Source organism: Osmia lignaria, unplaced genomic scaffold, assembly GCF_051020975.1.
Source record: "Osmia lignaria lignaria isolate PbOS001 unplaced genomic scaffold, iyOsmLign1 scaffold0003, whole genome shotgun sequence".
Taxonomy (NCBI): Eukaryota; Metazoa; Arthropoda; class Insecta; order Hymenoptera; family Megachilidae; genus Osmia; species Osmia lignaria.
In genome coordinates this window covers 18,454,835-18,482,374 of record NW_027478160.1, presented here as the reverse complement: position 1 = coordinate 18,482,374, position 27,540 = coordinate 18,454,835, and positions in this window count along the sequence as shown.

Below are 27,540 nucleotides of genomic sequence, written 5' to 3'. Positions count from 1 at the left end.
CGCACCAACATAATAGAGATACAGAAACACCGTGGCCCCTTTCTTTGAGATAACTCTGCACTATTGCGACCTGCAAATGCCACTTCCAGCTTCGCTGTGCAGAAGAGGAACAACAAGAAGAAGAAATATCTCGGAATATGTCCGTCAGGCCCCTTCCCTTGAGCTAAATCTGCAAATATCTCGGAAACGATGCCAGCTATGGGAAAATGTTAAGAGACCTTTTTTGTAGAGAATTAAGTTTCCTACCTTTTATGTTCTATAATATTTTTCGATCAGAGGCGTAGTTCTCGAGATATATCAAGATATTTAAAAGTTCCGAAGCCGCACCAACATAATAGAGATACAGAAACACCTTGGCCCCTTTCTTTGAGATAACTCTGCACTATTGCGCGCTGCAAATGCCACTTCCAGCTTAGCTGTGCAGAAGAAGAACAACAAGAAGAAGAAATATCTCGAAATATGTCCGTCAGGCCCCTTCCCTTGAGATAAATCTGCAAATATCTCGGAAACGAAGCGAGCTATGGCAAAATGTTAAGAGACCTTTTTTGTAGAGAATTAAGTTTCCTACTTTTTACGGTCTATGATATTTTTCGATCAGAGGCGTAGTTCTCGAGATATATCAAGATATTTAAAAGTTCCGAAGCCGCATCAACATAATAGAGATACAGAAACACCGTGGCCCCTTTCTTTGAGATAACTCTGCACTAGTGCGAGCCGCAAATGCCGCTTCCAGCTTAGCTGTGCAGAAGAAGAACAACAAGAAGAAGAAATATCTCGAAATATGTCCGTCAGGCCCCTTCCCTCGAGATAAATCTGCAAATATCTCGGAAACGAAGCGAGCTATGGCAAAATGTAAAGAGACCTTTTTTGTAGAGAATTAAGTTTCCTACTTTTTGTGTTCTATGATATTTTTTGATCAGATGCGTAGTTCTCGAGATATATCCAGATATTTAAAAGTTCCGAAGCGGCACCAAGATAATAGAGATACAGAAACACCGTGGCCCCTTTCTTTGAGGTAACTCTGCACTATTGCGAGCTGCAAATGCCACTTCCAGCTTAGCTGTGCAGAAGAAGAACAACAAGAAGAAGAAATATCTCGATATATGTCCGTCAGGCCCCTTCCCTTGAGATAAATCTGCAAATATCTCGGAAACCAAGCGAGCTATGGCAAAATGTTAAGAGACCTTATTTGTAGAGAATTAAGTTTCCTACTTTTTATGTTCTACGATATTTTTTGATCAGATGCGTAGTTCTCGAGATATATCAAGATATTTAAAAGTTCCGAAGCCGCACCAACATAATAGAGATACAGAAACACCGTGGCCCCTTTCTTTGAGATAACTCTGCACTATTGCGTGCTGCAAATGCCACTTCCAGCTTAGCTGTGCAGAAGAAGAACAACAAGAAGAAGAAATATCTCGAAATATGTCCGTCAGGCCCCTTCCCTTGAGATAAATCTGCAAATATCTCGGAAACCAAGCGAGCTATGGCAAAATGTTAAGAGACCTTTTTTGTAGAGAATTATGTTTCCTACAATTTACGTTCTCTGATATTTTTTGATCAGAAGCGTAGTTTTCGAGATATATCGAGATATTTAACAGTTCCGAAGCCGCACCAACATAATAGAGATACAGAAACACCGTGGCCCCTTTCTTTGAGATAACTCTGCACTATTGCGACCTGCAAATGCCACTTCCAGCTTAGCTGTGCAGAAGAGGAACAACAAGAAGAAGAAATATCTCGGAATATGTCCGTCAGGCCCCTTCCCTTGAGATAAATCTGCAAATATCTCGGAAACGAAGCGAGCTATGGTAAAATGTTAAGAGACCTTTTTTGTAGAGAATTAAGTTTCCTACTTTTTATGGTCTATGATATTTTTCGATCAGAGGCGTAGTTCTCGAGATATATCAAGATATTTAAAAGTTCCGAGGCCGCACCAACATAATAGATACAGAAACACCGTGGCCCCTTTCTTTGAGATAACTCTGCACTATTGCGAGCTGCAAATGCCACTTCCAGCTTAGCTGTGCAGAAGAAGAACAACAAGAAGAAGAAATATCTCGAAATATGTCCGTCAGGCCCCTTCCCTTGAGATAAATCTGCAAATATCTCGGAAACCAAGCGAGCTATGGCAAAATGTTAAGAGACCTTTTTTGTAGAGAATTATGTTTCCTACAATTTACGTTCTCTGATATTTTTTGATCAGAAGCGTAGTTTTCGAGATACATCGAGATATTTAAAAGTTCCGAAGCCGCACCAACATAATAGAGATACAGAAACACCGTGGCCCCTTTCTTTGAGATAACTCTGCACTATTGCGACCTGCAAATGCCACTTCCAGCTTAGCTGTGCAGAAGAAGAACAACAAGAAGAAGAAATATCTCGAAATATGTCCGTCAGGCCCCTTCCCTCGAGATAAATCTGCAAATATCTCGGAAACGAAGCGAGCTATGGCAAAATGTAAAGAGACCTTTTTTGTAGAGAATTAAGTTTCCTACTTTTTGTGTTCTATGATATTTTTTGATCGGATGCGTAGTTCTCGAGATATATCAAGATATTTAAAAGTTCCGAAGCCGCACCAACATAATAGAGATACAGAAACACCGTGGCCCCTTTCTTTGAGATAACTCTGCACTATTGCGCGCTGCAAATGCCACTTCCAGCTTAGCTGTGCAGAAGAGGAACAACAAGAAGAAGAAATATCTCGGAATATGTCCGTCAGGCCCCTTCCCTTGAGCTAAATCTGCAAATATCTCGGAAACGATGCCAGCTATGGGAAAATGTTAAGAGACCTTTTTTGTAGAGAATTAAGTTTCCTACTTTTTATGTTCTATGATATTTTTCGATCAGAGGCGTAGTTCTCGAGATATATCAAGATATTTAAAAGTTCCGAAGCCGCACCAACATAATAGAGATACAGAAACACCTTGGCCCCTTTCTTTGAGATAACTCTGCACTATTGCGCGCTGCAAATGCCACTTCCAGCTTAGCTGTGCAGAAGAAGAACAACAAGAAGAAGAAATATCTCGAAATATGTCCGTCAGGCCCCTTCCCTTGAGATAAATCTGCAAATATCTCGGAAACGAAGCGAGCTATGGCAAAATGTTAAGAGACCTTTTTTGTAGAGAATTAAGTTTCCTACTTTTTACGGTCTATGATATTTTTCGATCAGAGGCGTAGTTCTCGAGATATATCAAGATATTTAAAAGTTCCGAAGCCGCATCAACATAATAGAGATACAGAAACACCGTGGCCCCTTTCTTTGAGATAACTCTGCACTAGTGCGAGCCGCAAATGCCGCTTCCAGCTTAGCTGTGCAGAAGAAGAACAACAAGAAGAAGAAATATCTCGAAATATGTCCGTCAGGCCCCTTCCCTCGAGATAAATCTGCAAATATCTCGGAAACGAAGCGAGCTATGGCAAAATGTAAAGAGACCTTTTTTGTAGAGAATTAAGTTTCCTACTTTTTGTGTTCTATGATATTTTTTGATCGGATGCGTAGTTCTCGAGATATATCAAGATATTTAAAAGTTCCGAAGCCGCACCAACATAATAGAGATACAGAAACACCGTGGCCCCTTTCTTTGAGATAACTCTGCACTATTGCGCGCTGCAAATGCCACTTCCAGCTTAGCTGTGCAGAAGAAGAACAACAAGAAGAAGAAATATCTCGAAATATGCCCGTCAGGCCCCTTCCATTGAGATAAATCGGCAAATATCTCGGAAACGAAGCGAGCTATGGCAAAATGTTAAGAGACCTTTTTTGTAGAGAATTAAGTTTCCTACTTTTTATGTTCTACGATATTTTTTGATCAGATGCGTAGTTCTCGAGATATATCAAGATATTTAAAAGTTCCGAAGCCGCAACAACATAATAGAGATACAGAAACACCGTGGCCCCTTTCTTTGAGATAACTCTGCACTATTGCGTGCTGCAAATGCCACTTCCAGCTTAGCTGTGCAGAAGAAGAACAACAAGAAGAAGAAATATCTCGAAATATGTCCGTCAGGCCCCTTCCCTTGAGATAAATCTGCAAATATCTCGGAAACAAAGCGAGCTATGGCAAAATGTTAAGAGACCTTTTTTGTAGAGAATTATGTTTCCTACAATTTACGTTCTCTGATATTTTTTGATCAGAAGCGTAGTTTTCGAGATATATCGAGATATTTAACAGTTCCGAAGCCGCACCAACATAATAGAGATACAGAAACACCGTGGCCCCTTTCTTTGAGATAACTCTGCACTATTGCGACCTGCAAATGCCACTTCCAGCTTAGCTGTGCAGAAGAGGAACAACAAGAAGAAGAAATATCTCGGAATATGTCCGTCAGGCCCCTTCCCTTGAGATAAATCTGCAAATATCTCGGAAACGAAGCGAGCTATGGTAAAATGTTAAGAGACCTTTTTTGTAGAGAATTAAGTTTCCTACTTTTTATGGTCTATGATATTTTTCGATCAGAGGCGTAGTTCTCGAGATATATCAAGATATTTAAAAGTTCCGAGGCCGCACCAACATAATAGATACAGAAACACCGTGGCCCCTTTCTTTGAGATAACTCTGCACTATTGCGAGCTGCAAATGCCACTTCCAGCTTAGCTGTGCAGAAGAAGAACAACAAGAAGAAGAAATATCTCGAAATATGTCCGTCAGGCCCCTTCCCTTGAGATAAATCTGCAAATATCTCGGAAACCAAGCGAGCTATGGCAAAATGTTAAGAGACCTTTTTTGTAGAGAATTATGTTTCCTACAATTTACGTTCTCTGATATTTTTTGATCAGAAGCGTAGTTTTCGAGATACATCGAGATATTTAAAAGTTCCGAAGCCGCACCAACATAATAGAGATACAGAAACACCGTGGCCCCTTTCTTTGAGATAACTCTGCACTATTGCGACCTGCAAATGCCACTTCCAGCTTCGCTGTGCAGAAGAGGAACAACAAGAAGAAGAAATATCTCGGAATATGTCCGTCAGGCCCCTTCCCTTGAGCTAAATCTGCAAATATCTCGGAAACGATGCCAGCTATGGGAAAATGTTAAGAGACCTTTTTTGTAGAGAATTAAGTTTCCTACTTTTTATGTTCTATGATATTTTTTGATCAGATGCGTAGTTCTCGAGATATATCCAGATATTTAAAAGTTCCGAAGCGGCACCAAGATAATAGAGATACAGAAACACCGTGGCCCCTTTCTTTGAGGTAACTCTGCACTATTGCGAGCTGCAAATGCCACTTCCAGCTTAGCTGTGCAGAAGAAGAACAACAAGAAGAAGAAATATCTCGAAATATGTCCGTCAGGCCCCTTCCCTTGAGATAAATCTGCAAATATCTCGGAAACCAAGCGAGCTATGGCAAAATGTTAAGAGACCTTTTTTGTAGAGAATAATGTTTCCTACAATTTACGTTCTATGATATTTTTTGATCAGAAGCGTAGTTTTCGAGATATATCGAGATATTTAAAAGTTCCGAAGACGCACCAACATAATAGAGATACAGAAACACCGTGGCCCCTTTCTTTGAGATAACTGTGCACTAGTGCGAGCCGCAAATGCCACTTCCAGCTTAGCTGTGCAGAAGAAGAACAACAAGAAGAAGAAATATCTCGAAATATGTCCGTCAGGCCCCTTCCCTTGAGATATATCTGCAAATATCTCGGAAACGAAGTGAGCTATGGCAAAATGTTAAGAGACCGTTTTTGTAGAGAATTAAGTTTCCTACTTTTTATGTTCTATGATATTTTTTGATCAGACGCGTAGTTCTCGAGATATATCAAGATATTTAAAAGTTCCGAAGCCGCACCAACATAATAGAGATACAGAAACACCGTGGCCCCTTTCTTTGAGATAACTCTGCACTACTGCGAGCTGCAAATGCCACTTCCAGCTTAGCTGTGCAGAAGAAGAACAACAAGAAGAAGAAATATCTCGAAATATGTCCGTCAGACCCCTTCCCTTGAGATAAATCTGCAAATATCTCGGAAACGAAGCGAGCTATTGCAAAATGTTAAGAGACGTTTTTTGTAGAGAATTAAGTTTCCTACTTTTTATGTTCTATGATATTTTTTGATCAGATGCGTAGTTCTCGAGATATATCAAGATATTTAAAAGTTCCGAAGCCGCACCAACATAATAGAGATACAGAAACACCGTGGCCCCTTTCTTTGAGATAACTCTGCACTATTCCGAGCTGTAAATGCCACTTCCAGCTTAGCTGTGCAGAAGAAGAACAACAAGAAGAAGAAATATCTCGAAATATGTCCGTCAGGCCCCTTCCCTTGAGATAAATCTGCAAATATCTCGGAAACCAAGCGAGCTATGGCAAAATGTTAAGAGACCTTTTTTGTAGAGAATTATGTTTCCTACAATTTACGTTCTCTGATATTTTTTGATCAGAAGCGTAGTTTTCGAGATATATCGAGATATTTAAAAGTTCCGAAGCCGCACCAACATAATAGAGATACAGAAATACCGTGGCCCCTTTCTTTGAGATAACTCTGCACTACTGCGACCTGCAAATGCCACTTCCAGCTTAGCTGTGCAGAAGAGGAACAACAAGAAGAAGAAATATCTCGGAATATGTCCGTCAGGCCCCTTCCCTTGAGATAAATCTGCAAATATCTCGGAAACGAAGCGAGCTATGGCAAAATGTTAAGAGACCTTTTTTGTAGAGAATTAAGTTTCCTACTTTTTATGGTCTATGATATTTTTCGATCAGAGGCGTAGTTCTCGAGATATATCAAGATATTTAAAAGTTCCGAAGCCGCACCAACATAATAGAGATACAGAAACACCGTGGCCCCTTTCTTTGAGATAACTCTGCACTAGTGCGAGCCGCAAATGCCGCTTCCAGCTTAGCTGTGCAGAAGAAGAACAACAAGAAGAAGAAATATCTCGAAATATGTCCGTCAGGCCCCTTCCCTCGAGATAAATCTGCAAATATCTCGGAAACGAAGCGAGCTATGGCAAAATGTAAAGAGACCTTTTTTGTAGAGAATTAAGTTTCCTACTTTTTGTGTTCTATGATATTTTTTGATCGGATGCGTAGTTCTCGAGATATATCAAGATATTTAAAAGTTCCGAAGCCGCACCAACATAATAGAGATACAGAAACACCGTGGCCCCTTTCTTTGAGATAACTCTGCACTATTGCGCGCTGCAAATGCCACTTCCAGCTTAGCTGTGCAGAAGAAGAACAACAAGAAGAAGAAATATCTCGAAATATGCCCGTCAGGCCCCTTCCATTGAGATAAATCGGCAAATATCTCGGAAACGAAGCGAGCTATGGCAAAATGTTAAGAGACCTTTTTTGTAGAGAATTAAGTTTCCTACTTTTTATGTTCTACGATATTTTTTGATCAGATGCGTAGTTCTCGAGATATATCAAGATATTTAAAAGTTCCGAAGCCGCACCAACATAATAGAGATACAGAAACACTGTGGCCCCTTTCTTTGAGATAACTCTGCACTATTGCGTGCTGCAAATGCCACTTCCAGCTTAGCTGTGCAGAAGAAGAACAACAAGAAGAAGAAATATCTCGAAATATGTCCGTCAGGCCCCTTCCCTTGAGATAAATCTGCAAATATCTCGGAAACAAAGCGAGCTATGGCAAAATGTTAAGAGACCTTTTTTGTAGAGAATTATGTTTCCTACAATTTACGTTCTCTGATATTTTTTGATCAGAAGCGTAGTTTTCGAGATATATCGAGATATTTAACAGTTCCGAAGCCGCACCAACATAATAGAGATACAGAAACACCGTGGCCCCTTTCTTTGAGATAACTCTGCACTATTGCGACCTGCAAATGCCACTTCCAGCTTAGCTGTGCAGAAGAGGAACAACAAGAAGAAGAAATATCTCGGAATATGTCCGTCAGGCCCCTTCCCTTGAGATAAATCTGCAAATATCTCGGAAACGAAGCGAGCTATGGTAAAATGTTAAGAGACCTTTTTTGTAGAGAATTAAGTTTCCTACTTTTTATGGTCTATGATATTTTTCGATCAGAGGCGTAGTTCTCGAGATATATCAAGATATTTAAAAGTTCCGAGGCCGCACCAACATAATAGATACAGAAACACCGTGGCCCCTTTCTTTGAGATAACTCTGCACTATTGCGACCTGCAAATGCCACTTCCAGCTTCGCTGTGCAGAAGAGGAACAACAAGAAGAAGAAATATCTCGGAATATGTCCGTCAGGCCCCTTCCCTTGAGCTAAATCTGCAAATATCTCGGAAACGATGCCAGCTATGGGAAAATGTTAAGAGACCTTTTTTGTAGAGAATTAAGTTTCCTACTTTTTATGTTCTATGATATTTTTTGATCAGATGCGTAGTTCTCGAGATATATCCAGATATTTAAAAGTTCCGAAGCGGCACCAAGATAATAGAGATACAGAAACACCGTGGCCCCTTTCTTTGAGGTAACTCTGCACTATTGCGAGCTGCAAATGCCACTTCCAGCTTAGCTGTGCAGAAGAAGAACAACAAGAAGAAGAAATATCTCGAAATATGTCCGTCAGGCCCCTTCCCTTGAGATAAATCTGCAAATATCTCGGAAACCAAGCGAGCTATGGCAAAATGTTAAGAGACCTTATTTGTAGAGAATTAAGTTTCCTACTTTTTATGTTCTACGATATTTTTTGATCAGATGCGTAGTTCTCGAGATATATCAAGATATTTAAAAGTTCCGAAGCCGCACCAACATAATAGAGATACAGAAACACCGTGGCCCCTTTCTTTGAGATAACTCTGCACTATTGCGTGCTGCAAATGCCACTTCCAGCTTAGCTGTGCAGAAGAAGAACAACAAGAAGAAGAAATATCTCGAAATATGTCCGTCAGGCCCCTTCCCTTGAGATAAATCTGCAAATATCTCGGAAACGAAACGAGCTATGGCAAAATGTTAAGAGACCTTTTTTGTACAGAATTATCTTTCCTACAATTTACGTTCTCCGATATTTTTTGATCAGAAGCGTAGTTTTCGAGATATATCGAGATATTTAAAAGTTCCGAAGCCGCACCAACATAATAGAGATGCAGAAACACCGTGGCCCCTTTCTTTGGGATAACTCTGCACTATTGCGATGCCACTTCCAGCTTAGCTGTGCAGAAGAAGAACAACAAGAAGAAGAAATATCTCGAAATATGTCCGTCAGGCCACTTCCCTTGAGATAAATCTGCAAATATCTCGGAAACGAAGCGAGCTATGGCAAAATGTTAAGAGACCTTTTTTGTAGAGAATTAAGTTTCCTACTTTTTATGTTCGATGATATTTTTTGATCAGATGCGTAGTTCTCGAGATATATCAAGATATTTAAAAGTTCCGAAGCTGCACCCACATAATAGAGGTACAGAAACACCGTGGCCTCTTTCTTTGAGATAACTCTGCACTATTGCGAGCTGCAAATGCCACTTCCAGCTTAGCTGTGCAGAAGAAGAACAACAAGAAGAAGAAACATCTCGAAATATGTCCGTCAGGCCCCTTCCCTTGAGATAAATCTGCAAATATCTCGGAAACGAAGCGAGCTATGGCAAAATGTTTAGAGACCTTTCTTGTAGAGAATTAAGTTTCCTACTTTTTATGTAGTATGATATTTTTTGATCAGATGCGTAGTTCTCGAGATATATCAAGATATTTAAAAGTTCCGAAGCCGCACCAACATAATAGAGATACAGAAACACCGTGGCCCCTTTCTTTGAGATAACTCTGCACTATTGCGCGCTGCAAATGCCACTTCCAGCTTAGCTGTGCAGAAGAAGAACAACAAGAAGAAGAAATATCTCGAAATATGTCCGTCAGGCCCCATCCCTTGAGATAAATCTGCAAATATCTCGGAAACGAAGCGAGCTATGGCAAAATGTTAAGAGACCTTTTTTGTAGAGAATAATGTTTCCTACAATTTACGTTCTATGATATTTTTTGATCAGAAGCGTAGTTTTCGAGATATATCGAGATATTTAAAAGTTCCGAAGACGCACCAACATAATAGAGATACAGAAACACCGTGGCCCCTTTCTTTGAGATAACTGTGCACTAGTGCGAGCCGCAAATGCCACTTCCAGCTTAGCTGTGCAGAAGAAGAACAACAAAAAGAAGAAATATCTCGAAATATGTCCGTCAGGCCCCTTCCCTTGAGATATATCTGCAAATATCTCGGAAACGAAGTGAGCTATGGCAAAATGTTAAGAGACCGTTTTTGTAGAGAATTAAGTTTCCTACTTTTTATGTTCTATGATATTTTTTGATCAGACGCGTAGTTCTCGAGATATATCAAGATATTTAAAAGTTCCGAAGCCGCACCAACATAATAGAGATACAGAAACACCGTGGCCCCTTTCTTTGAGATAACTCTGCACTACTGCGAGCTGCAAATGCCACTTCCAGCTTAGCTGTGCAGAAGAAGAACAACAAGAAGAAGAAATATCTCGAAATATGTCCGTCAGACCCCTTCCCTTGAGATAAATCTGCAAATATCTCGGAAACGAAGCGAGCTATGGCAAAATGTTAAGAGACCTTTTTTGTAGAGAATTAAGTTTCCTACTTTTTATGTTCTATGATATTTTTTGATCAAATGCGTAGTTCTCGAGATATATCGAGATATTTAAAAGTTCCGAAGCCGCACCAACATTATAGAGATACAGAAACACCGTGGCCCCTTTCTTTGAGATAACTCTGCACTAGTGCGAGCCGCAAATGCCACTTCCAGCTTAGCTGTGCAGAAGAAGAACAACAAGAAGAAGAAATATCTCGAAATATGTCCGTCAGGCCCCTTCCCTTGAGATAAATATGCAAATATCTCGGAAACGAAGCGAGCTATGGCAAAATGTTAAGAGACCTTTTTTGTAGAGAATTAAGTTTCCTACTTTTTATGTTCTATGATATTTTTTGATCAGATGCGTTGTTCTCGAGATATATCAAGATATTTAAAAGTTCCGAAGCCGCACCAACATAATAGAGATACAGAAACACCGTGGCCCCTTTCTTTGAGATAACTCTGCACTATTGCGAGCTGCAAATGCCACTTCCAGCTTAGCTGTGCAGAAGAAGAACAACAAGAAGAAGAAATATCTCGAAATATGTCTGTCAGGCCCCTTCCCTTGAGATATATCTGCAAATATCTCGGAAACGAAGCGAGCTATGGCAAAATGTTGAGAGACCTTTTTTGTAGAGAATTAAGTTTCCTACTTTTTATGTTCTATGATATTTTTTGATCAGAAGCGTAGTTCTCGAGATATATCGAGATATTTAAAAGTTCCGAAGCCGCACCAACATAATAGGGATACAGAAACACCGTGGCCCCTTTCTTTGAGATAACTCTGCACTAGTGCGAGCCGCAAATGCCACTTCCAGCTTAGCTGTGCAGAAGAAGAACAACAAGAAGAAGAAATATCTCGAAATATGTCCGTCAGGCCCCTTCCCTTGAGATAAATCTACAAATATCTCGGAAACGAAGCGAGCTATTGCAAAATGTTAAGAGACGTTTTTTGTAGAGAATTAAGTTTCCTACTTTTTATGTTCTATGATATTTTTTGATCAGATGCGTAGTTCTCGAGATATATCAAGATATTTAAAAGTTCCGAAGCCGCACCAACATAATAGAGATACAGAAACACCGTGGCCCCTTTCTTTGAGATAACTCTGCACTATTCCGAGCTGTAAATGCCACTTCCAGCTTAGCTGTGCAGAAGAAGAACAACAAGAAGAAGAAATATCTCGAAATATGTCCGTCAGGCCCCTTCCCTTGAGATAAATCTGCAAATATCTCGGAAACCAAGCGAGCTATGGCAAAATGTTAAGAGACCTTTTTTGTAGAGAATTATGTTTCCTACAATTTACGTTCTCTGATATTTTTTGATCAGAAGCGTAGTTTTCGAGATATATCGAGATATTTAAAAGTTCCGAAGCCGCACCAACATAATAGATACAGAAACACCGTGGCCCCTTTCTTTGAGATAACTCTGCACTATTGCGAGCTGCAAATGCCACTTCCAGCTTAGCTGTGCAGAAGAAGAACAACAAGAAGAAGAAATATCTCGAAATATGTCCGTCAGGCCCCTTCCCTTGAGATAAATCTGCAAATATCTCGGAAACCAAGCGAGCTATGGCAAAATGTTAAGAGACCTTTTTTGTAGAGAATTATGTTTCCTACAATTTACGTTCTCTGATATTTTTTGATCAGAAGCGTAGTTTTCGAGATATATCGAGATATTTAAAAGTTCCGAAGCCGCACCAACATAATAGAGATACAGAAACACCGTGGCCCCTTTCTTTGAGATAACTCTGCACTACTGCGACCTGCAAATGCCACTTCCAGCTTAGCTGTGCAGAAGAGGAACAACAAGAAGAAGAAATATCTCGGAATATGTCCGTCAGGCCCCTTCCCTTGAGATAAATCTGCAAATATCTCGGAAACGAAGCGAGCTATGGCAAAATGTTAAGAGACCTTTTTTGTAGAGAATTAAGTTTCCTACTTTTTATGGTCTATGATATTTTTCGATCAGAGGCGTAGTTCTCGAGATATATCAAGATATTTAAAAGTTCCGAAGCCGCACCAACATAATAGAGATACAGAAACACCGTGGCCCCTTTCTTTGAGATAACTCTGCACTATTGCGCGCTGCAAATGCCACTTCCAGCTTAGCTGTGCAGAAGAAGAACAACAAGAAGAAGAAATATCTCGAAATATGCCCGTCAGGCCCCTTCCATTGAGATAAATCGGCAAATATCTCGGAAACGAAGCGAGCTATGGCAAAATGTTAAGAGACCTTTTTTGTAGAGAATTAAGTTTCCTACTTTTTATGTTCTATGATATTTTTTGATCAGATGCGTAGTTCTCGAGATATATCCAGATATTTAAAAGTTCCGAAGCGGCACCAAGATAATAGAGATACAGAAACACCGTGGCCCCTTTCTTTGAGGTAACTCTGCACTATTGCGAGCTGCAAATGCCACTTCCAGCTTAGCTGTGCAGAAGAAGAAGAACAAGAAGAAGAAATATCTCGAAATATGTCCGTCAGGCCCCTTCCCTTGAGATAAATCTGCAAATATCTCGGAAACCAAGCGAGCTATGGCAAAATGTTAAGAGACCTTATTTGTAGAGAATTAAGTTTCCTACTTTTTATGTTCTACGATATTTTTTGATCAGATGCGTAGTTCTCGAGATATATCAAGATATTTAAAAGTTCCGAAGCCGCACCAACATAATAGAGATACAGAAACACCGTGGCCCCTTTCTTTGAGATAACTCTGCACTATTGCGTGCTGCAAATGCCACTTCCAGCTTAGCTGTGCAGAAGAAGAACAACAAGAAGAAGAAATATCTCGAAATATGTCCGTCAGGCCCCTTCCCTTGAGATAAATCTGCAAATATCTCGGAAACGAAACGAGCTATGGCAAAATGTTAAGAGACCTTTTTTGTACAGAATTATGTTTCCTACAATTTACGTTCTCCGATATTTTTTGATCAGAAGCGTAGTTTTCGAGATATATCGAGATATTTAAAAGTTCCGAAGCCGCACCAACATAATAGAGATGCAGAAACACCGTGGCCCCTTTCTTTGGGATAACTCTGCACTATTGCGATGCCACTTCCAGCTTAGCTGTGCAGAAGAAGAACAACAAGAAGAAGAAATATCTCGAAATATGTCCGTCAGGCCACTTCCCTTGAGATAAATCTGCAAATATCTCGGAAACGAAGCGAGCTATGGCAAAATGTTAAGAGACCTTTTTTGTAGAGAATTAAGTTTCCTACTTTTTATGTTCGATGATATTTTTTGATCAGATGCGTAGTTCTCGAGATATATCAAGATATTTAAAAGTTCCGAAGCTGCACCCACATAATAGAGGTACAGAAACACCGTGGCCTCTTTCTTTGAGATAACTCTGCACTATTGCGAGCTGCAAATGCCACTTCCAGCTTAGCTGTGCAGAAGAAGAACAACAAGAAGAAGAAACATCTCGAAATATGTCCGTCAGGCCCCTTCCCTTGAGATATATCTGCAAATATCTCGGAAACGAAGCGAGCTATGGCAAAATGTTTAGAGACCTTTCTTGTAGAGAATTAAGTTTCCTACTTTTTATGTAGTATGATATTTTTTGATCAGATGCGTAGTTCTCGAGATATATCAAGATATTTAAAAGTTCCGAAGCCGCACCAACATAATAGAGATACAGAAACACCGTGGCCCCTTTCTTTGAGATAACTCTGCACTATTGCGCGCTGCAAATGCCACGTCCAGCTTAGCTGTGCAGAAGAAGAACAACAAGAAGAAGAAATATCTCGAAATATGTCCGTCAGGCCCCATCCCTTGAGATAAATCTGCAAATATCTCGGAAACGAAGCGAGCTATGGCAAAATGTTAAGAGACCTTTTTTGTAGAGAATAATGTTTCCTACAATTTACGTTCTATGATATTTTTTGATCAGAAGCGTAGTTTTCGAGATATATCGAGATATTTAAAAGTTCCGGAGACGCACCAACATAATAGAGATACAGAAACACCGTGGCCCCTTTCTTTGTGATAACTGTGCACTAGTGCGAGCCGCAAATGCCACTTCCAGCTTAGCTGTGCAGAAGAAGAACAACAAGAAGAAGAAATATCTCGAAATATGTCCGTCAGGCCCCTTCCCTTGAGATATATCTGCAAATATCTCGGAAACGAAGTGAGGTATGGCAAAATGTTAAGAGACCGTTTTTGTAGAGAATTAAGTTTCCTACTTTTTATGTTCTATGATATTTTTTGATCAGACGCGTAGTTCTCGAGATATATCAAGATATTTAAAAGTTCCGAAGCCGCACCAACATAATAGAGATACAGAAACACCGTGGCCCCTTTCTTTGAGATAACTCTGCACTATTGCGAGCTGTAAATGCCACTTCCAGCTTAGCTGTGCAGAAGAAGAACAACAAGAAGAAGAAATATCTCGAAATATGTCCGTCAGGCCCCTTCCCTTGAGATATATCTGCAAATATCTCGGAAACGAAGCGAGCTATGGCAAAATGTTAAGAGACCTTTTTTGTAGAGAATTATGTTTCCTACAATTTATGTTCTATGATATTTTTTGATCAGAAGCGTAGTTTTCGAGATATATCGAGATATTTAAAAGTTCCGAAGCCGCACCAACATAATAGAGATACAGAAACACCGTGGCCCCTTTCTTTGAGATAACTCTGCACTAGTGCGAGCCGCAAATGCCACTTCCAGCTTAGCTGTGCAGAAGAAGAACAACAAGAAGAAGAAATATCTCGAAATATGTCCGTCAGGCCCCTTCCCTTGAGATAAATCTGCAAATATCTCGGAAACGAAGCGAGCTATGGCAAAATGTTAAGAGACCTTTTTTGTAGAGAATTAAGTTTCCTACTTTTTACGGTCTATGATATTTTTCGATCAGAGGCGTAGTTCTCGAGATATATCAAGATATTTAAAAGTTCCGAAGCCGCACCAACATAATAGAGATACAGAAACACCGTGGCCCCTTTCTTTGAGATAACTCTGCACTAGTGCGAGCCGCAAATGCCGCTTCCAGCTTAGCTGTGCAGAAGAAGAACAACAAGAAGAAGAAATATCTCGAAATATGTCCGTCAGGCCCCTTCCCTCGAGATAAATCTGCAAATATCTCGGAAACGAAGCGAGCTATGGCAAAATGTAAAGAGACCTTTTTTGTAGAGAATTAAGTTTCCTACTTTTTGTGTTCTATGATATTTTTTGATCGGATGCGTAGTTCTCGAGATATATCAAGATATTTAAAAGTTCCGAAGCCGCACCAACATAATAGAGATACAGAAACACCGTGGCCCCTTTCTTTGAGATAACTCTGCACTATTGCGCGCTGCAAATGCCACTTCCAGCTTAGCTGTGCAGAAGAAGAACAACAAGAAGAAGAAATATCTCGAAATATGCCCGTCAGGCCCCTTCCATTGAGATAAATCGGCAAATATCTCGGAAACGAAGCGAGCTATGGCAAAATGTTAAGAGACCTTTTTTGTAGAGAATTAAGTTTCCTACTTTTTATTTTCTATGATATTTTTTGATCAGATGCGTAGTTCTCGAGATATATCCAGATATTTAAAAGTTCCGAAGCGGCACCAAGATAATAGAGATACAGAAACACCGTGGCCCCTTTCTTTGAGGTAACTCTGCACTATTGCGAGCTGCAAATGCCACTTCCAGCTTAGCTGTGCAGAAGAAGAACAACAAGAAGAAGAAATATCTCGAAATATGTCCGTCAGGCCCCTTCCCTTGAGATAAATCTGCAAATATCTCGGAAACCAAGCGAGCTATGGCAAAATGTTAAGAGACCTTATTTGTAGAGAATTAAGTTTCCTACTTTTTATGTTCTACGATATTTTTTGATCAGATGCGTAGTTCTCGAGATATATCAAGATATTTAAAACTTCCGAAGCCGCACCAACATAATAGAGATACAGAAACACCGTGGCCCCTTTCTTTGAGATAACTCTGCACTATTGCGAGCTGCAAATGCCACTTCCAGCTTAGCTGTGCAGAAGAAGAACAACAAGAAGAAGAAATATCTCGAAATATGTCCGTCAGGCCCCTTCCCTTGAGATAAATCTGCAAATATCTCGGAAACGAAACGAGCTATGGCAAAATGTTAAGAGACCTTTTTTGTACAGAATTATCTTTCCTACAATTTACGTTCTCCGATATTTTTTGATCAGAAGCGTAGTTTTCGAGATATATCGAGATATTTAAAAGTTCCGAAGCCGCACCAACATAATAGAGATGCAGAAACACCGTGGCCCCTTTCTTTGGGATAACTCTGCACTATTGCGATGCCACTTCCAGCTTAGCTGTGCAGATGAAGAACAACAAGAAGAAGAAATATCTCGAAATATGTCCGTCAGGCCACTTCCCTTGAGATAAATCTGCAAATATCTCGGAAACGAAGCGAGCTATGGCAAAATGTTAAGAGACCTTTTTTGTAGAGAATTAAGTTTCCTACTTTTTATGTTCGATGATATTTTTTGATCAGATGCGTAGTTCTCGAGATATATCAAGATATTTAAAAGTTCCGAAGCTGCACCCACATAATAGAGGTACAGAAACACCGTGGCCTCTTTCTTTGAGATAACTCTGCACTATTGCGAGCTGCAAATGCCACTTCCAGCTTAGCTGTGCAGAAGAAGAACAACAAGAAGAAGAAACATCTCGAAATATGTCCGTCAGGCCCCTTCCCTTGAGATAAATCTGCAAATATCTCGGAAACGAAGCGAGCTATGGCAAAATGTTTAGAGACCTTTCTTGTAGAGAATTAAGTTTCCTACTTTTTATGTAGTATGATATTTTTTGATCAGATGCGTAGTTCTCGAGATATATCAGGATATTTAAAAGTTCCGAAGCCGCACCAACATAATAGAGATACAGAAACACCGTGGCCCCTTTCTTTGAGATAACTCTGCACTATTGCGCGCTGCAAATGCCACGTCCAGCTTAGCTGTGCAGAAGAAGAACAACAAGAAGAAGAAATATCTCGAAATATGTCCGTCAGGCCCCATCCCTTGAGATAAATCTGCAAATATCTCGGAAACGAAGCGAGCTATGGCAAAATGTTAAGAGACCTTTTTTGTAGAGAATAATGTTTCCTACAATTTACGTTCTATGATATTTTTTGATCAGAAGCGTAGTTTTCGAGATATATCGAGATATTTAAAAGTTCCGAAGACGCACCAACATAATAGAGATACAGAAACACCGTGGCCCCTTTCTTTGAGATAACTGTGCACTAGTGCGAGCCGCAAATGCCACTTCCAGCTTAGCTGTGCAGAAGAAGAACAACAAGAAGAAGAAATATCTCGAAATATGTCCGTCAGGCCCCTTCCCTTGAGATATATCTGCAAATATCTCGGAAACGAAGTGAGGTATGGCAAAATGTTAAGAGACCTTTTTTGTAGAGAATTATGTTTCCTACAATTTATGTTCTATGATATTTTTTGATCAGAAGCGTAGTTTTCGAGATATATCGAGATATTTAAAAGTTCCGAAGCCGCACCAACATAATAGAGATACAGAAACACCGTGGCCCCTTTCTTTGAGATAACTCTGCACTAGTGCGAGCCACAAATGCCACTTCCAGCTTAGCTGTGCAGAAGAAGAACAACACGAAGAAGAAATATCTCGAAATATGTCCGTCAGGCCCCTTCCCTTGAGATAAATCTGCAAATATCTCGGAAACGAAGCGAGCTATGGCAAAATGTTAAGAGACCTTTTTTGTAGAGAATTAAGTTTCCTACTTTTTACGGTCTATGATATTTTTCGATCAGAGGCGTAGTTCTCGAGATATATCAAGATATTTAAAAGTTCCGAAGCCGCACCAACATAATAGAGATACAGAAACACCGTGGCCCCTTTCTTTGAGATAACTCTGCACTAGTGCGAGCCGCAAATGCCGCTTCCAGCTTAGCTGTGCAGAAGAAGAACAACAAGAAGAAGAAATATCTCGAAATATGTCCGTCAGGCCCCTTCCCTTGAGATATATCTGCAAATATCTCGGAAACCAAGCGAGCTATGGCAAAATGTTAAGAGACCTTATTTGTAGAGAATTAAGTTTCCTACTTTTTGTGTTCTATGATATTTTTTGATCGGATGCGTAGTTCTCGAGATATATCAAGATATTTAAAAGTTCCGAAGCCGCACCAACATAATAGAGATACAGAAACACCGTGGCCCCTTTCTTTGAGATAACTCTGCACTATTGCGCGCTGCAAATGCCACTTCCAGCTTAGCTGTGCAGAAGAAGAACAACAAGAAGAAGAAATATCTCGAAATATGCCCGTCAGGCCCCTTCCATTGAGATAAATCGGCAAATATCTCGGAAACGAAGCGAGCTATGGCAAAATGTTAAGAGACCTTTTTTGTAGAGAATTAAGTTTCCTACTTTTTATGTTCTATGATATTTTTTGATCAGATGCGTAGTTCTCGAGATATATCCAGATATTTAAAAGTTCCGAAGCGGCACCAAGATAATAGAGATACAGAAACACCGTGGCCCCTTTCTTTGAGGTAACTCTGCACTATTGCGAGCTGCAAATGCCACTTCCAGCTTAGCTGTGCAGAAGAAGAACAACAAGAAGAAGAAATATCTCGAAATATGTCCGTCAGGCCCCTTCCCTTGAGATAAATCTGCAAATATCTCGGAAACCAAGCGAGCTATGGCAAAATGTTAAGAGACCTTATTTGTAGAGAATTAAGTTTCCTACTTTTTATGTTCTACGATATTTTTTGATCAGATGCGTAGTTCTCGAGATATATCAAGATATTTAAAAGTTCCGAAGCCGCACCAACATAATAGAGATACAGAAACACCGTGGCCCCTTTCTTTGAGATAACTCTGCACTATTGCGAGCTGCAAATGCCACTTCCAGCTTAGCTGTGCAGAAGAAGAACAACAAGAAGAAGAAATATCTCGAAATATGTCCGTCAGGCCCCTTCCCTTGAGATAAATCTGCAAATATCTCGGAAACGAAACGAGCTATGGCAAAATGTTAAGAGACCTTTTTTGTACAGAATTATCTTTCCTACAATTTACGTTCTCCGATATTTTTTGATCAGAAGCGTAGTTTTCGAGATATATCGAGATATTTAAAAGTTCCGAAGCCGCACCAACATAATAGAGATGCAGAAACACCGTGGCCCCTTTCTTTGGGATAACTCTGCACTATTGCGATGCCACTTCCAGCTTAGCTGTGCAGAAGAAGAACAACAAGAAGAAGAAATATCTCGAAATATGTCCGTCAGGCCACTTCCCTTGAGATAAATCTGCAAATATCTCGGAAACGAAGCGAGCTATGGCAAAATGTTAAGAGACCTTTTTTGTAGAGAATTAAGTTTCCTACTTTTTATGTTCGATGATATTTTTTGATCAGATGCGTAGTTCTCGAGATATATCAAGATATTTAAAAGTTCCGAAGCTGCACCCACATAATAGAGGTACAGAAACACCGTGGCCTCTTTCTTTGAGATAACTCTGCACTATTGCGAGCTGCAAATGCCACTTCCAGCTTAGCTGTGCAGAAGAAGAACAACAAGAAGAAGAAACATCTCGAAATATGTCCGTCAGGCCCCTTCCCTTGAGATAAATCTGCAAATATCTCGGAAACGAAGCGAGCTATGGCAAAATGTTTAGAGACCTTTCTTGTAGAGAATTAAGTTTCCTACTTTTTATGTAGTATGATATTTTTTGATCAGATGCGTAGTTCTCGAGATATATCAAGATATTTAAAAGTTCCGAAGCCGCACCAACATAATAGAGATACAGAAACACCGTGGCCCCTTTCTTTGAGATAACTCTGCACTATTGCGCGCTGCAAATGCCACGTCCAGCTTAGCTGTGCAGAAGAAGAACAACAAGAAGAAGAAATATCTCGAAATATGTCCGTCAGGCCCCATCCCTTGAGATAAATCTGCAAATATCTCGGAAACGAAGCGAGCTATGGCAAAATGTTAAGAGACCTTTTTTGTAGAGAATAATGTTTCCTACAATTTACGTTCTATGATATTTTTTGATCAGAAGCGTAGTTTTCGAGATATATCGAGATATTTAAAAGTTCCGAAGACGCACCAACATAATAGAGATACAGAAACACCGTGGCCCCTTTCTTTGAGATAACTGTGCACTAGTGCGAGCCGCAAATGCCACTTCCAGCTTAGCTGTGCAGAAGAAGAACAACAAGAAGAAGAAATATCTCGAAATATGTCCGTCAGGCCCCTTCCCTTGAGATATATCTGCAAATATCTCGGAAACGAAGTGAGGTATGGCAAAATGTTAAGAGACCGTTTTTGTAGAGAATTAAGTTTCCTACTTTTTATGTTCTATGATATTTTTTGATCAGACGCGTAGTTCTCGAGATATATCAAGATATTTAAAAGTTCCGAAGCCGCACCAACATAATAGAGATACAGAAACACCGTGGCCCCTTTCTTTGAGATAACTCTGCACTATTGCGAGCTGTAAATGCCACTTCCAGCTTAGCTGTGCAGAAGAAGAACAACAAGAAGAAGAAATATCTCGAAATATGTCCGTCAGGCCCCTTCCCTTGAGATATATCTGCAAATATCTCGGAAACGAAGCGAGCTATGGCAAAATGTTAAGAGACCTTTTTTGTAGAGAATTATGTTTCCTACAATTTATGTTCTATGATATTTTTTGATCAGAAGCGTAGTTTTCGAGATATATCGAGATATTTAAAAGTTCCGAAGCCGCACCAACATAATAGAGATACAGAAACACCGTGGCCCCTTTCTTTGAGATAACTCTGCACTAGTGCGAGCCACAAATGCCACTTCCAGCTTAGCTGTGCAGAAGAAGAACAACACGAAGAAGAAATATCTCGAAATATGTCCGTCAGGCCCCTTCCCTTGAGATAAATCTGCAAATATCTCGGAAACGAAGCGAGCTATGGCAAAATGTTAAGAGACCTTTTTTGTAGAGAATTAAGTTTCCTACTTTTTACGGTCTATGATATTTTTCGATCAGAGGCGTAGTTCTCGAGATATATCAAGATATTTAAAAGTTCCGAAGCCGCACCAACATAATAGAGATACAGAAACACCGTGGCCCCTTTCTTTGAGATAACTCTGCACTAGTGCGAGCCGCAAATGCCGCTTCCAGCTTAGCTGTGCAGAAGAAGAACAACAAGAAGAAGAAATATCTCGAAATATGTCCGTCAGGCCCCTTCCCTCGAGATAAATCTGCAAATATCTCGGAAACGAAGCGAGCTATGGCAAAATGTAAAGAGACCTTTTTTGTAGAGAATTAAGTTTCCTACTTTTTGTGTTCTATGATATTTTTTGATCGGATGCGTAGTTCTCGAGATATATCAAGATATTTAAAAGTTCCGAAGCCGCACCAACATAATAGAGATACAGAAACACCGTGGCCCCTTTCTTTGAGATAACTCTGCACTATTGCGCGCTGCAAATGCCACTTCCAGCTTAGCTGTGCAGAAGAAGAACAACAAGAAGAAGAAATATCTCGAAATATGCCCGTCAGGCCCCTTCCATTGAGATAAATCGGCAAATATCTCGGAAACGAAGCGAGCTATGGCAAAATGTTAAGAGACCTTTTTTGTAGAGAATTAAGTTTCCTACTTTTTATGTTCTATGATATTTTTTGATCAGATGCGTAGTTCTCGAGATATATCCAGATATTTAAAAGTTCCGAAGCGGCACCAAGATAATAGAGATACAGGAACACCGTGGCCCCTTTCTTTGAGGTAACTCTGCACTATTGCGAGCTGCAAATGCCACTTCCAGCTTAGCTGTGCAGAAGAAGAACAACAAGAAGAAGAAATATCTCGAAATATGTCCGTCAGGCCCCTTCCCTTGAGATAAATCTGCAAATATCTCGGAAACCAAGCGAGCTATGGCAAAATGTTAAGAGACCTTATTTGTAGAGAATTAAGTTTCCTACTTTTTATGTTCTACGATATTTTTTGATCAGATGCGTAGTTCTCGAGATATATCAAGATATTTAAAAGTTCCGAAGCCGCACCAACATAATAGAGATACAGAAACACCGTGGCCCCTTTCTTTGAGATAACTCTGCACTATTGCGAGCTGCAAATGCCACTTCCAGCTTAGCTGTGCAGAAGAAGAACAACAAGAAGAAGAAATATCTCGAAATATGTCCGTCAGGCCCCTTCCCTTGAGATAAATCTGCAAATATCTCGGAAACGAAACGAGCTATGGCAAAATGTTAAGAGACCTTTTTTGTACAGAATTATCTTTCCTACAATTTACGTTCTCCGATATTTTTTGATCAGAAGCGTAGTTTTCGAGATATATCGAGATATTTAAAAGTTCCGAAGCCGCACCAACATAATAGAGATGCAGAAACACCGTGGCCCCTTTCTTTGGGATAACTCTGCACTATTGCGATGCCACTTCCAGCTTAGCTGTGCAGAAGAAGAACAACAAGAAGAAGAAATATCTCGAAATATGTCCGTCAGGCCACTTCCCTTGAGATAAATCTGCAAATATCTCGGAAACGAAGCGAGCTATGGCAAAATGTTAAGAGACCTTTTTTGTAGAGAATTAAGTTTCCTACTTTTTATGTTCGATGATATTTTTTGATCATATGCGTAGTTCTCGAGATATATCAAGATATTTAAAAGTTCCGAAGCTGCACCCACATAATAGAGGTACAGAAACACCGTGGCCTCTTTCTTTGAGATAACTCTGCACTATTGCGAGCTGCAAATGCCACTTCCAGCTTAGCTGTGCAGAAGAAGAACAACAAGAAGAAGAAACATCTCGAAATATGTCCGTCAGGCCCCTTCCCTTGAGATAAATCTGCAAATATCTCGGAAACGAAGCGAGCTATGGCAAAATGTTTAGACACCTTTCTTGTAGAGAATTAAGTTTCCTACTTTTTATGTAGTATGATATTTTTTGATCAGATGCGTAGTTCTCGAGATATATCAAGATATTTAAAAGTTCCGAAGCCGCACCAACATAATAGAGATACAGAAACACCGTGGCCCCTTTCTTTGAGATAACTCTGCACTATTGCGAGCTGTAAATGCCACTTCCAGCTTAGCTGTGCAGAAGAAGAACAACAAGAAGAAGAAATATCTCGAAATATGTCCGTCAGGCCCCTTCCCTTGAGATATATCTGCAAATATCTCGGAAACGAAGCGAGCTATGGCAAAATGTTAAGAGACCTTTTTTGTAGAGAATTATGTTTGCTACAATTTATGTTCTATGATATTTTTTGATCAGAAGCGTAGTTTTCGAGATATATCGAGATATTTAAAAGTTCCGAAGCCGCACCAACATAATAGAGATACAGAAACACCGTGGCCCCTTTCTTTGAGATAACTCTGCACTAGTGCGAGCCGCAAATGCCACTTCCAGCTTAGCTGTGCAGAAGAAGAACAACAAGAAGAAGAAATATCTCGAAATATGCCCGTCAGGCCCCTTCCATTGAGATAAATCTGCAAATATCTCGGAAACGAAGCGAGCTATGGCAAAATGTTAAGAGACCTTTTTTGTAGAGAATTAAGTTTCCTACTTTTTATGTTCTATGATATTTTTTGATCAGATGCGTAGTTCTCGAGATATATCAAGATATTTAAAAGTTCCGAAGCCGCACCAACATAATAGAGATACAGAAACACCGTGGCCCCTTTCTTTGAGATAACTCTGCACTACTGCGAGCTGCAAATGCCACTTCCAGCTTAGCTGTGCAGAAGAAGAACAACAAGAAGAAGAAATATCTCGAAATATGTCCGTCAGACCCCTTCCCTTGAGATAAATCTGCAAATATCTCGGAAACGAACCGAGCTATGGCAAAATGTTAAGAGACCTTTTTTGTAGAGAATTAAGTTTCCTACTTTTTATGTTGTATGATATTTTTTGATCAGATGCGTAGTTCTCGAGATATATCGAGATATTTAAAAGTTCCGAAGCCGCACCAACATTATAGAGATACAGAAACACCGTGGCCCCTTTCTTTGAGATAACTCTGCACTAGTGCGAGCCGCAAATGCCACTTCCAGCTTAGCTGTGCAGAAGAAGAACAACAAGAAGAAGAAATATCTCGAAATATGTCCGTCAGGCCCCTTCCCTTGAGATAAATATGCAAATATCTCGGAAACGAAGCGAGCTATGGCAAAATGTTAAGAGACCTTTTTTGTAGAGAATTAAGTTTCCTACTTTTTATGTTCTATGATATTTTTTGATCAGATGCGTTGTTCTCGAGATATATCAAGATATTTAAAAGTTCCGAAGCCGCACCAACATAATAGAGATACAGAAACACCGTGGCCCCTTTCTTTGAGATAACTCTGCACTATTGCGAGCTGCAAATGCCACTTCCAGCTTAGCTGTGCAGAAGAAGAACAACAAGAAGAAGAAATATCTCGAAATATGTCTGTCAGGCCCCTTCCCTTGAGATAAATATGCAAATATCTCGGAAACGAAGCGAGCTATGGCAAAATGTTAAGAGACCTTTTTTGTAGAGAATTAAGTTTCCTACTTTTTATGTTCTATGATATTTTTTGATCAGATGCGTTGTTCTCGAGATATATCAAGATATTTAAAAGTTCCGAAGCCGCACCAACATAATAGAGATACAGAAACACCGTGGCCCCTTTCTTTGAGATAACTCTGCACTATTGCGAGCTGCAAATGCCACTTCCAGCTTAGCTGTGCAGAAGAAGAACAACAAGAAGAAGAAATATCTCGAAATATGTCTGTCAGGCCCCTTCCCTTGAGATATATCTGCAAATATCTCGGAAACGAAGCGAGCTATGGCAAAATGTTGAGAGACCTTTTTTGTAGAGAATTAAGTTTCCTACTTTTTATGTTCTATGATATTTTTTGATCGGATGCGTAGTTCTCGAGATATATCAAGATATTTAAAAGTTCCGAAGCCGCACCAACATAATAGAGATACAGAAACACCGTGGCCCCTTTCTTTGAGATAACTCTGCACTATTGCGACCTGCAAATGCCACTTCCAGCTTAGCTGTGCAGAAGAAGAACAACAAGAAGAAGAAATATCTCGAAATATGTCCGTCAGGCCCCTTCCCTTGAGATAAATCTGCAAATATCTCGGAAACGAAGCGAGCTATGGCAAAATGTAAAGAGACCTTTTTTGTAGAGAATTAAGTTTCCTACTTTTTGTGTTCTATGATATTTTTTGATCGGATGCGTAGTTCTCGAGATATATCAAGATATTTAAAAGTTCCGAAGCCGCACCAACATAATAGAGATACAGAAACACCGTGGCCCCTTTCTTTGAGATAACTCTGCACTATTGCGCGCTGCAAATGCCACTTCCAGCTTAGCTGTGCAGAAGAAGAACAACAAGAAGAAGAAATATCTCGAAATATGTCCGTCAGGCCCCTTCCCTTGAGATATATCTGCAAATATCTCGGAAACGAAGCGAGCTATGGCAAAATGTTAAGAGACCTTTTTTGTAGAGAATTATGTTTGCTACAATTTATGTTCTATGATATTTTTTGATCAGAAGCGTAGTTTTCGAGATATATCGAGATATTTAAAAGTTCCGAAGCCGCACCAACATAATAGAGATACAGAAACACCGTGGCCCCTTTCTTTGAGATAACTCTGCACTAGTGCGAGCCGCAAATGCCACTTCCAGCTTAGCTGTGCAGAAGAAGAACAACAAGAAGAAGAAATATCTCGAAATATGCCCGTCAGGCCCCTTCCATTGAGATAAATCTGCAAATATCTCGGAAACGAAGCGAGCTATGGCAAAATGTTAAGAGACCTTTTTTGTAGAGAATTAAGTTTCCTACTTTTTATGTTCTATGATATTTTTTGATCAGATGCGTAGTTCTCGAGATATATCAAGATATTTAAAAGTTCCGAAACCGCACCAACATAATAGAGATACAGAAACACCGTGGCCCCTTTCTTTGAGATAACTCTGCACTACTGCGAGCTGCAAATGCCACTTCCAGCTTAGCTGTGCAGAAGAAGAACAACAAGAAGAAGAAATATCTCGAAATATGTCCGTCAGACCCCTTCCCTTGAGATAAATCTGCAAATATCTCGGAAACGAAGCGAGCTATGGCAAAATGTTAAGAGACCTTTTTTGTAGAGAATTAAGTTTCCTACTTTTTATGTTGTATGATATTTTTTGATCAGATGCGTAGTTCTCGAGATATATCGAGATATTTAAAAGTTCCGAAGCCGCACCAACATTATAGAGATACAGAAACACCGTGGCCCCTTTCTTTGAGATAACTCTGCACTAGTGCGAGCCGCAAATGCCACTTCCAGCTTAGCTGTGCAGAAGAAGAACAACAAGAAGAAGAAATATCTCGAAATATGTCCGTCAGGCCCCTTCCCTTGAGATAAATATGCAAATATCTCGGAAACGAAGCGAGCTATGGCAAAATGTTAAGAGACCTTTTTTGTAGAGAATTAAGTTTCCTACTTTTTATGTTCTATGATATTTTTTGATCAGATGCGTTGTTCTCGAGATATATCAAGATATTTAAAAGTTCCGAAGCCGCACCAACATAATAGAGATACAGAAACACCGTGGCCCCTTTCTTTGAGATAACTCTGCACTATTGCGAGCTGCAAATGCCACTTCCAGCTTAGCTGTGCAGAAGAAGAACAACAAGAAGAAGAAATATCTCGAAATATGTCTGTCAGGCCCCTTCCCTTGAGATAAATATGCAAATATCTCGGAAACGAAGCGAGCTATGGCAAAATGTTAAGAGACCTTTTTTGTAGAGAATTAAGTTTCCTACTTTTTATGTTCTATGATATTTTTTGATCAGATGCGTTGTTCTCGAGATATATCAAGATATTTAAAAGTTCCGAAGCCGCACCAACATAATAGAGATACAGAAACACCGTGGCCCCTTTCTTTGAGATAACTCTGCACTATTGCGAGCTGCAAATGCCACTTCCAGCTTAGCTGTGCAGAAGAAGAACAACAAGAAGAAGAAATATCTCGAAATATGTCTGTCAGGCCCCTTCCCTTGAGATATATCTGCAAATATCTCGGAAACGAAGCGAGCTATGGCAAAATGTTGAGAGAC